The sequence below is a fragment of the Falco peregrinus genome, chromosome W, assembly GCF_023634155.1.
Source record: "Falco peregrinus isolate bFalPer1 chromosome W, bFalPer1.pri, whole genome shotgun sequence".
NCBI classification, from domain to species: domain Eukaryota; kingdom Metazoa; phylum Chordata; class Aves; order Falconiformes; family Falconidae; genus Falco; species Falco peregrinus.
This window is the reverse complement of record NC_073743.1, coordinates 891,390-900,312: the sequence shown is the minus strand read 5'-3', so window position 1 is coordinate 900,312 and position 8,923 is coordinate 891,390.

Genomic DNA, 8,923 nt, shown 5'->3' with positions numbered 1-8,923 from the left:
GCAGAGCTGGATGCTTCTCGCTGGCAGGATTAAGTTGTAAAGAGTCACCAGGAGAGGCTGCAGCTAAAGCAGTGATTAATTTGACTTACTGAATAAGCTCACCTAGGGGTGGCAAGCCTTCTGAGGCACCTGGGCTATAACAATAGCCAAGGGAAGTGGGGTAACAGAGCGCTGCTGTCAAAACCATATAGCACCGAGAATAAATGAGGTTCTATAATACCAGCAGAGTGCATGTGCCCCAAGAAAGTTCAGCAACTTGTTGACCACCAGTAGTCTCAAAAGACCCCAAGAAAGCCCCACAGGAGCAAAGTGACATACACAAGTGCCTTATGCATATGTAAATAATTTCAGGGAACTATTTAGTGTGAAGTACAACTTGCCATCTGAACATGCCCAGAAAGGACCCTGAGGGGCTGGATATTGAACGGTGGAGCATGTTGATAGGTCACAGGTTTTTTCTTTTCCTTCCCTCACAAAATTCCACTTTTTTTTGATAGTAAGTGAAACCACATATATTTCAATGTGTTTTCTCGATTGGAAATTTTTGCCCAACATATGGGATCTCCAGGTTTAAACCCTGGTGCAAGAAAACCCCAACAAGGTCACATGTCTGGAATAAAGGTTTGCAAGTCTGGGGTATACCATGGTTCTATTCCACGACTCACAACTAATTGCTCACAAACAATTCCTGAGGAGAGTATTCTCATGGGGTAAGGGATTTATTTCCCGTGTTTCAACTCTATTATCTGTATTGGACAAAAAGTGTTTAAGGGACCAAGCCCCTAGCCCATTTGTTAGGCATTTGAATATGCCAACCCGGGGACATCAGGACTTTGTGTTTGTGGTGTATGGATTAACTGTGGCGTCTCAATACATACTGGATCCCCCCTTTGCAAGGGGTCCAAGTCCCCTGCCCAGTAGGCATCTCGTTGAGGGGCCCACCAGGACCTCCTCTGCCAAGCTGCTTTCCAGCAAGGTGACCCCTGACTGTGCCAGGGCCTGGGCTTGTTCCTCCACAGGCACCAGACTCGGCACTTGTTGGACTTGAAGAGGTTTCTGCCAGCCCCTTTCTCCAGCCCAGCCCGATCCCCACACGCCACCCACTGTGGTACCAGACACACCCACCCCCTGTTTTGTGGGTGCAAGCCGTGCCCAATGCCTGCTTGTCCCCACTGGGTTCAGGCACTCAGAGTGACAGAGCCCCAGCTGCGGGACGGATGGATGAGCCCCAGCACCAGGATAGAAAAAAGACTGAACATTTCAGATGGGGGGCAGCCCAGGGGGTTCCCAGCCCTGCACCCTGCCAGCTGCTCACTGGCAGGGAAACCCGTTGCTCTTCTGGGAGCAGCGCTGCCACCACGGGGGCTTGCAGAAGCGGATGCAGTGGGGCCAGCAGTCGCATCTCCACCAAAGCTTTGAGCAGCCCCACAGGCGGGAGCAGCCCTCCTGCAGGCACAGTCCTGAGGCCGCCTGCCCACGTGCCCTGCCCACGGGCACCCGGTGCTGGGGCCTGGGCTCTGCTGGGATGCTCCTGCCCACCCCCACGTGGATGGTGCTGCCCAAGCCCATGGAGCTGATTCTGTCTGGCGCCAAGGGGCTCCTCTTCGTCACCCCCACCGGGCTCCTTCTGCCGATCTGCATAGGGCTGCTTCTGCTTGGCACCGTGTCCTGCCCTTGGTCTTTGTCTCCATCTGCTGTCTTCCCTGAGTCTGCATCTGCCCCCAGCAGCTCCACTCAAAGGCCCTGGGGCCACCCTCTGGGCTGCAGCAGCCTGGTTAGATCTGCTCCTCTTTCCTGGCAGGGGGGAGGAGGGCACTGCGGGGGGGGGGGGGGGGGTCCCACCACAGGCTTCCTTTCGCAACTTGGCCATCATCACTTGCAGAAACTTTTGTTAGTGGTGGTCACTATGAGGGTGTCCTGGACGATGTGGATGACCTCCTTGATGAGGTTCTGTGTAACCACAGCTATGGCTGAGGGGCTGCTGGGGGTGGCCTCACATGGATGGGGCTCTGTGCTGTTTCCCTGCCATCCATGAGGAACTCCTGCTCTGGCAGCTCCAGTGAGAGGTCCTGGCCAGGGGCGATTCCCAGCTTCCCCACTGGCACCGAGTGGCCCTGAGGGACTGGGAATGTGCTATGCAGGTTAGTGCCACTGGTCTGGGATGCGGTAGAGGGAGCCCAGGGTAGAGGAGCCACTGCACGACAGGGAGGGCAGCCCGGCCCATGGGGACTGGTGGTCCCTCCGCAGAACATCTGCACTTACCCTGCAGTGGAGGATGGGGAAGAGAGAGAAGGCTGTTGCCCTGCAGTGCTCATGCACATTTGCAAGCCCACGTGTGGAGTTCCAATTTCTGCTAGTGAGGACTGGCAGGTTTCTTGGACAGGGAGACTGGGAAGGCAGTCAGACGTTGGGTTGCCTGAGGGTCCTGACATCTTCTTCCTCAGCCAAAGTGCCACGAGTCCCAGAATCACACAATGGTCGTTGTTGGAGGGAACCTCTGGAGATTATCTAGTCCACCCCCCTGTAAAAGCAGGCTGTGCTAGAGCAGGTTGCACAAAATTCTGTGCATGTGGCATTGGAATGTCTCCAGAGGCCTCTCTGGGCAGCTTGTTCCAGTGATGTTAGTTGGAGTGCTGTGTGAGGGTCCCTGCGCTGGTGGTGGGCAGTGCCTGTACCAGCTGCAACATCAAGGCACTGCAAAGGGGCAGGGAGATGATGAGCACAACAAGCCCATGCCACGCTCCCTCCCCCCACACATCACAATGCCTGTTGCCAGGTCCCTGATGGCTGTGGAGGCCACCTGGCCCTGGGCACCCTCTGCTCCAGGGTGTGCTGGAGCTGTCTTTGCCCTGGAGCTGTCTTAGGCTCGCTCTAGTCCACCCAGGATGCCTCCTGAGCCCTTCCTTGCACCCCAGACCCCTCTGCAGGGACTCTAGCACCAAAAGAAAGCCCACTGGACTCGGGGCCTGGCCCCCTAGATTTGGCCATTCCCCTTGAGTCTCCACGGCACCCCTCCATAGGTGTCTGTAATGCCCCAGAGCCTTGTGCTGCTCTCTAGCCAGATCATGGGAGCCCTCCTGAGGCAGTCAGGGCAACTCAGGCACTCTGTTTGTCCCACAGTCCCTCAAGGAGCCCTGCAGGGTCCCGCTGGCCCCCTTAGCACCTCTGTACTCTGCCTGGAAAAACTGCTGAGCGCGTCATGGTGCAGGGACATGGCGGAGCAGTCAAAGCAGCTGCTGTGCTTTCACTGGGTACCTGGAGACCCATGGGACAAAGTTATGATGGACTCTCCTCTAACTTCTCCCCTCCTTTGTTCAGTCTTTAAGCATCATGGTACATTGCATATTCGTTGTTATACACAGGCTTGGCTTGTGTATGCTGAAGGAGGTCTGAACTAGATGAGGTCCCAGTCAGCCCCTCTCTCCAGCCTGCCCAGGTCCCTTGGGATGGCACCATGATGCCCTGGCCTAAGTGCCGCTCCTCCCGCTTTGGTGTCATTTACCAAAGTGAGGGTGCCTTCTGCCCCGTCATGGAGACCATTAATTAAGGAAGGTGTCAAAGAGGTTTGCAGCCAGTACTGACCCCTGGGTGCCACCGCTAGTTCCTGGCCTCACACCAGACTTGGTGCCACCGAGCAGCACCCGCTGGGCCCGGCTGTTCAGTCCTTTTCAGTCCCGCTCGCTGTCAGCTCACCCAGCCCTTTTCCATTTGAGTGACTTGAACTCCATGTTTAAAAGGAAGAGATGTCAAGAGGGGCCCATGCAAGCACACAGCTTTCAAAATCCCATGGCATAAACTTCCCACACTGGGTATTTTCACCAACTCCCCCCAAACCTAGAGAAGTACATGCCCCCTCAGTGACTTGTGCAAGGCCAGCAACTGCTTTTAATTCTGGCTTTGGCTTCTCTGCCGGTGGGTTCCAAATGAGTGTTGTTTTTGCAGGGTGATCCCCAAAGCAGAAGAGGGATTAAAGCTCTTCCTCGATGGACCTGTGGACAGGTGGGCCAGCTGGTGGAGCTGTCCCAGTCTCTGGAAGCTCCCTCTGAGCTCTTGGTGACCACAGGCAGCACTGGGAGGAGGGACAGGGTGGGCTGCTGGTGCTTTTTGTGCAGCTTGTTCCCTGTTGGGGTCACTTGCGGTGCTTCCTGGATCTTCCTCCTCCTCCTCCTCCTCTCTGATATTCCATGATACAGATGCTGTGCTCCATGCTCATCCAGGGTTGCAAACCACCCGTGTCTCCACCACAGCACCCTGAGTATTTCTCTCAGCTGCATCTGTAGTGCACTGAAACCCTCCTCCTCCTCCTTGCTGAGTGGTGGTACTCTGTGTACTCCACAGTCCAGCTGTGGAGATCATAGCCATGCTGTGGGGATCTGCTCCGCTCTCTCTGCCTCAGCAGGTTTTTCTCTCCAGCAGCCCTGGGTGCAAGAGGTGACTCGGAAAAACTGTTGGAAAGTCCTTGAGTTGTGTCAATCCTGGGAGCATGACGATGACTTGGAGGACTCGTTCTCCTCCTCTTTGATGACTGGTGGTACTCTCTGTGCTCCACTAATTGGCTGCAGAGATCATAGCTGCGCCGTGGGGATCTGATCTCTCTCTGCCTCAGCAGGGTTTGCTCCCGAGTAGCGCTGGGTGCAGGATTTTGGGAGCTGCTGTTAGAGGTCCCTGGAGTTGCGTTATCATTGGGAGCATGGTCATAACTTGGAGGACTTGTTGTTCTCCTCCGCCTTGCTGAGGGGGGGTACTCTTTGGACTCCACAAACCGGCTGCGGAGGCCATAGCCACGCCGTGGAGATCTGCTCCGCTCTCTCTGCCTCACCAGGGTTTGCTCCCGAGCATCCCTGGGTGCAGGAGAATACTGGGAGCTGCCACTGGAGCGCCCTGGAACTGGGTTATCATTGGGAGCGTGGTCACGACTTGGGAGACTTGTTCTCCTTGTCCTCCTTACTGAGTGGTCATAATCCATGGTGTGCACGAACCAGCTGCGGAGATTGTTTCCCCACTGTGGGGACCTGCTCCGGGTCCTCTCCCTGGCACTGTTCCTCTGGCAGCGGGAAGAAGCGCTGAATCCGTGCTCCTCTTTGTCATCCTGTTCTCGTACACTGTGAAGTGCACGGTGTCTTGGTTGACACCAGTCTGGGCATGCTGCTTTTTGTCTAGCCAGCAGCCTTCCACAGCCGCAGAAGAAGCGATGCAAGTGTGCGCCTATGTAGGAGGCAATGCTGAGCCCACCTGCCCAGAGGGGCCACAGCCAGCCTGCAGCTGCCTCCCATGGACCTGTTGCAGTTAGCTGGTTGGTGCTGGCTCCTGTGAAGGAGCTGCTGTCCTCTGGAGTGTCCTCCTTGCTCGTCGCCATGTCCTGCCAAGAGAGCTGTGAAAAGGTCCTGTCCTTTCCTCCTGAAAGGACCAGAGCAGTGGGGAACTCTTCTAGGACCTGTCCCACAAGCAAAGTCCTAGTTACCTTTGGAAGACGGTGGAAGCTGAGGAGGAGTCAGCAGGAAAGGAGAAATGTTTAGAAAGAGGTAGCCACGCAAGTAGCTCAAGAAGGAGCCGAGTTATCCTGACGGGCAGCTCAGCCCAACTGGCTTTGGTGGTCCCGCTGCTCAGGATGTCCAGCCCTGGCCAGGTGAGGTCACAAGTTCCGGGTGGGTGCCGCATCACTGCCCCTTTGTGACACAGGGCTGCACGGCAACACACTGTGGCCAGGCAGCTGCCCCAGCCTGGGCACCTCCCCTGCAGCCAGCAGCCGGTGCCGCTGGGCTTCCCCATGTGCTGCTGGCGAAGGGCTGCTCGGCCGCCGGCACAGTTCCCACCTCTTCCCCGCTGCGCACAGCCAGAGGAGTCAACGCCTGCCCCGGGCTGGAAGCTGCCCGTGCACAGCTGTGGCTGGCACCATCGCGTAGCGCAGGGTTTCTTTGCCATTCATCCCAGCTACAGGACTGTGTGCGTGAGACTCGTGGAGCAAAGCACCTGCCCATGACTTGCATCTGCCCCTAGGACTCAGCCTGTGCTTGGGACATCCACTTTGGCCACAGCCTCGCTTGGGTGGCTTTTTGTCATCATGTGCCCCTGGGGATGGCTGGTGTTTCCCCTCCTGGCCCAGGGAGGCTGCTTTTGCCCCTTGTCCACACCAGGTACCTGGGTTGACTCCTGCCCTGCTCAGGGGGCTCTTTATGCCCCTGCCCTCATTGGGGTGGCGAGCTTTGCTCCTGCCCCTCAGGGGGCATTGACTTCTGTCCCTGTCCTGCTCAGGGCATCTTGCCCTGCCCCTCCCCTGCTGGGGGCAGCCGTTTTTGCCCCTGCCATAGCAGGACACCAGGACTCCAGTGCGGTTTTCCTGGCACCAACTACCAGCGCAGGCTGGATCTCAATGTCACACCACAACCTCGCTGCTCAGGACAAAGTCAGCTCCACTCCAAGTCTCCTTCAGCGCTGTTCCTCCAGCTGGCATCTGACAGGCGTAGGTGCAAATTTCCCTCCCTGCTGAGCTGGCTGCAGGGCCAGGCCACAGGAGCTGGCAGCACCCAATGCCACCCAGGGAAGTGAAGGATCCCGGCAGCTGGATGTCAAGTAGGCTGTGCCTCTTCCTCCCATTCCTCACTCACACACTTCAGCTACAGCTCTTGTGCTTGGGTACATGGCGAACCGTTATGCTTCACAAGATGCCGCAGTCAGCGGGATGGCTTGTGTGAACGTGGCTGAAAAGTTCCTGTGCCCCGACAGGCTCCCTTCACAAAGGCATCTTGTCCATGAGATGACCTGGTCAGAGTGGTTTTCCGTATTTAGCTTTTTAGTAGCATTGCACTAAACAAAACACTGTAACCAGTAGTTACCTGGAGGAGAAAAATAAAAAAGGGGGAGGGAGGGGCAGCGGAGAAAGGGAAACATAAGAAGAAAGGGAAGACTGAAATAAAACAAACAAAAACTTGACTGCTGTTCTTAGTAAAGCCAACATGGAACATGACCAGAACCAGCTGCCAGGCGTTCCAGGTCCTAGGAAGCTCTGTCAGACCTGTGCAGAACACCTCTGCCCTCATTAGACGTTGCTGGTATTGCAAAGACCAACTTGCAAAGCTCTCTTCAGACTTGAAGGTATCTGCTGCCCTGAGGACCTTTGGTGGAGGAGAAGGAGATCTCCAGGCACACCATGGAGCTGCTGACAGGCCCACTGTGAAACTGCTTGGCGTGTTCCCCAACTGTATTATCCAGGGGCTAGTAAGGCTTGTTGGAGAGAAAACCCAGCAGCCTGAGAATGCAGGCACACGAGTGGAGACCCCGGTGTGATGTGCCTTGTGTGCCTGGGCCGCTCTGCATCTGCTGGGTAGAGGGAGGACAGAGCTCACTGCACTGCAGCAGTGGTATCGGTGGCTGGCACAAAGGCACCCAATGTGTCTGCAGGGCTGCCTGGGGTGCCCTCTGCGCTGCCCTGCTGAGGCTCCACCTGGAGTGCTGTGTCCAGTGCTGGGCCCCCTAGTGCAGGAGAGACAGGGAGCTGTTGGAGAGGGTCCAGAGAAGTGCAACGGGATGAGGGGTCTGGAGCATCCCCCTTCTTATGAGGACAGGTGGAAAGAGCTAGGTGTGTTCAGCCTGGAGAAGACAAGGCTGAGGGTGTCTTACCAATGCCTACAAATCCCTTAAGGGTGAATGTCAGGAGGATGGGGCCAGGCTCTTTGCAAGCGCTCCTGCTCGCACACCTACTACAGGGAAGTTGGACTTATTGTGGTTAGTGCCTTAGGAAGATTTGGTTGTTTTATTTTCACTGTGCTGTCCTATGTGCAGATCTTCAAGGCTGTGCTGAGGGTCCCGTCTGAGCAGGGATGGCACAAAGCCTTTTCCACGTGACTCCCTCACCTGGCCGTGGTCTCCATCTTTCTCAGCACTGTCATGTTTGCCAACCTGAAACCCCCCTGTATGTCGTCCCCATCCCTGGATCTGATGGTGTTAGTGCAGTACTTGGTGGTGCCTCCAGCAGTGAACTCTGCCATCTACAGCATGAGGAACCAGGAGCTCACGGGTGCAGTGAAGAAGCTGATGCAGTCAGGTGCAGGAGCGGGCTGGAAACTAGGACCATGCGTGGCAATCAGTTAGCTGAGGGGAATGTGCTTGAGCTTGTCTGGACAGCAATTAACATGATGAGGCATGTTTACAGAGCACAGGGGAGTGGGAGACGGATGGCGCCAAGGAAAGGTAACACCTTGCTGTTAATTGCTGGTAGTTAACCACCAATCAGGGATTGCCTACTATGCAATGCTTAGCTTCAAGAACCAATCTGTTTAAAATGCGCAGCTTCTGAAAGTGTATAAAAACGCGTGCTTCTGTACAATAAATTGTCATTTGCTTGCATCAAGCTGCGTCCCGTCTCTTCATTCGCCACAAATTGGTGACCCTGACGTGATGCGTTTAAGGATCTAACGTGAAGGGCTCTCGAATCGCCTGTCTGAGCGACATGCAGCAAATCCCACAGAACTTTGAATGATCTGCTGAAAGGAAGCAGGAGCCGGCCTGAAATCCCTCCGGAGTTGAGAGGTGAGCTGTGGGAAATCTGTAACGGGGAATCAGGCTTCGTCCCCAGAAAGAGACTTATATGGACTCATGAAGGGTCTTCTAGTCAGATCAGGGAGTCCGTGCCTCAATCTCCTCAAATGGTGACCCCTATGGTGGTGTTCCGAAGCCTTGGAAGAATAAGGACGGAAAAAGACAGCTCGTGGAAGAGGGCTGCGTTCCGGAGGAGACGGCTTGACTGAACGATCGTCTTGCTGTCTGGACCAGGCGGACAACCTAAACCCCGAGGATAACACCTGTATTCACTGAGACAGGTGAGCAGCCAAGAAACTTTAGAGACTTTGAAAGAATGAAAGTGTGTACAGACAGCAGCCAATTGTATGATGCTGCCGCGGAGGGGAACTCCGTGTCGGGAATGCAT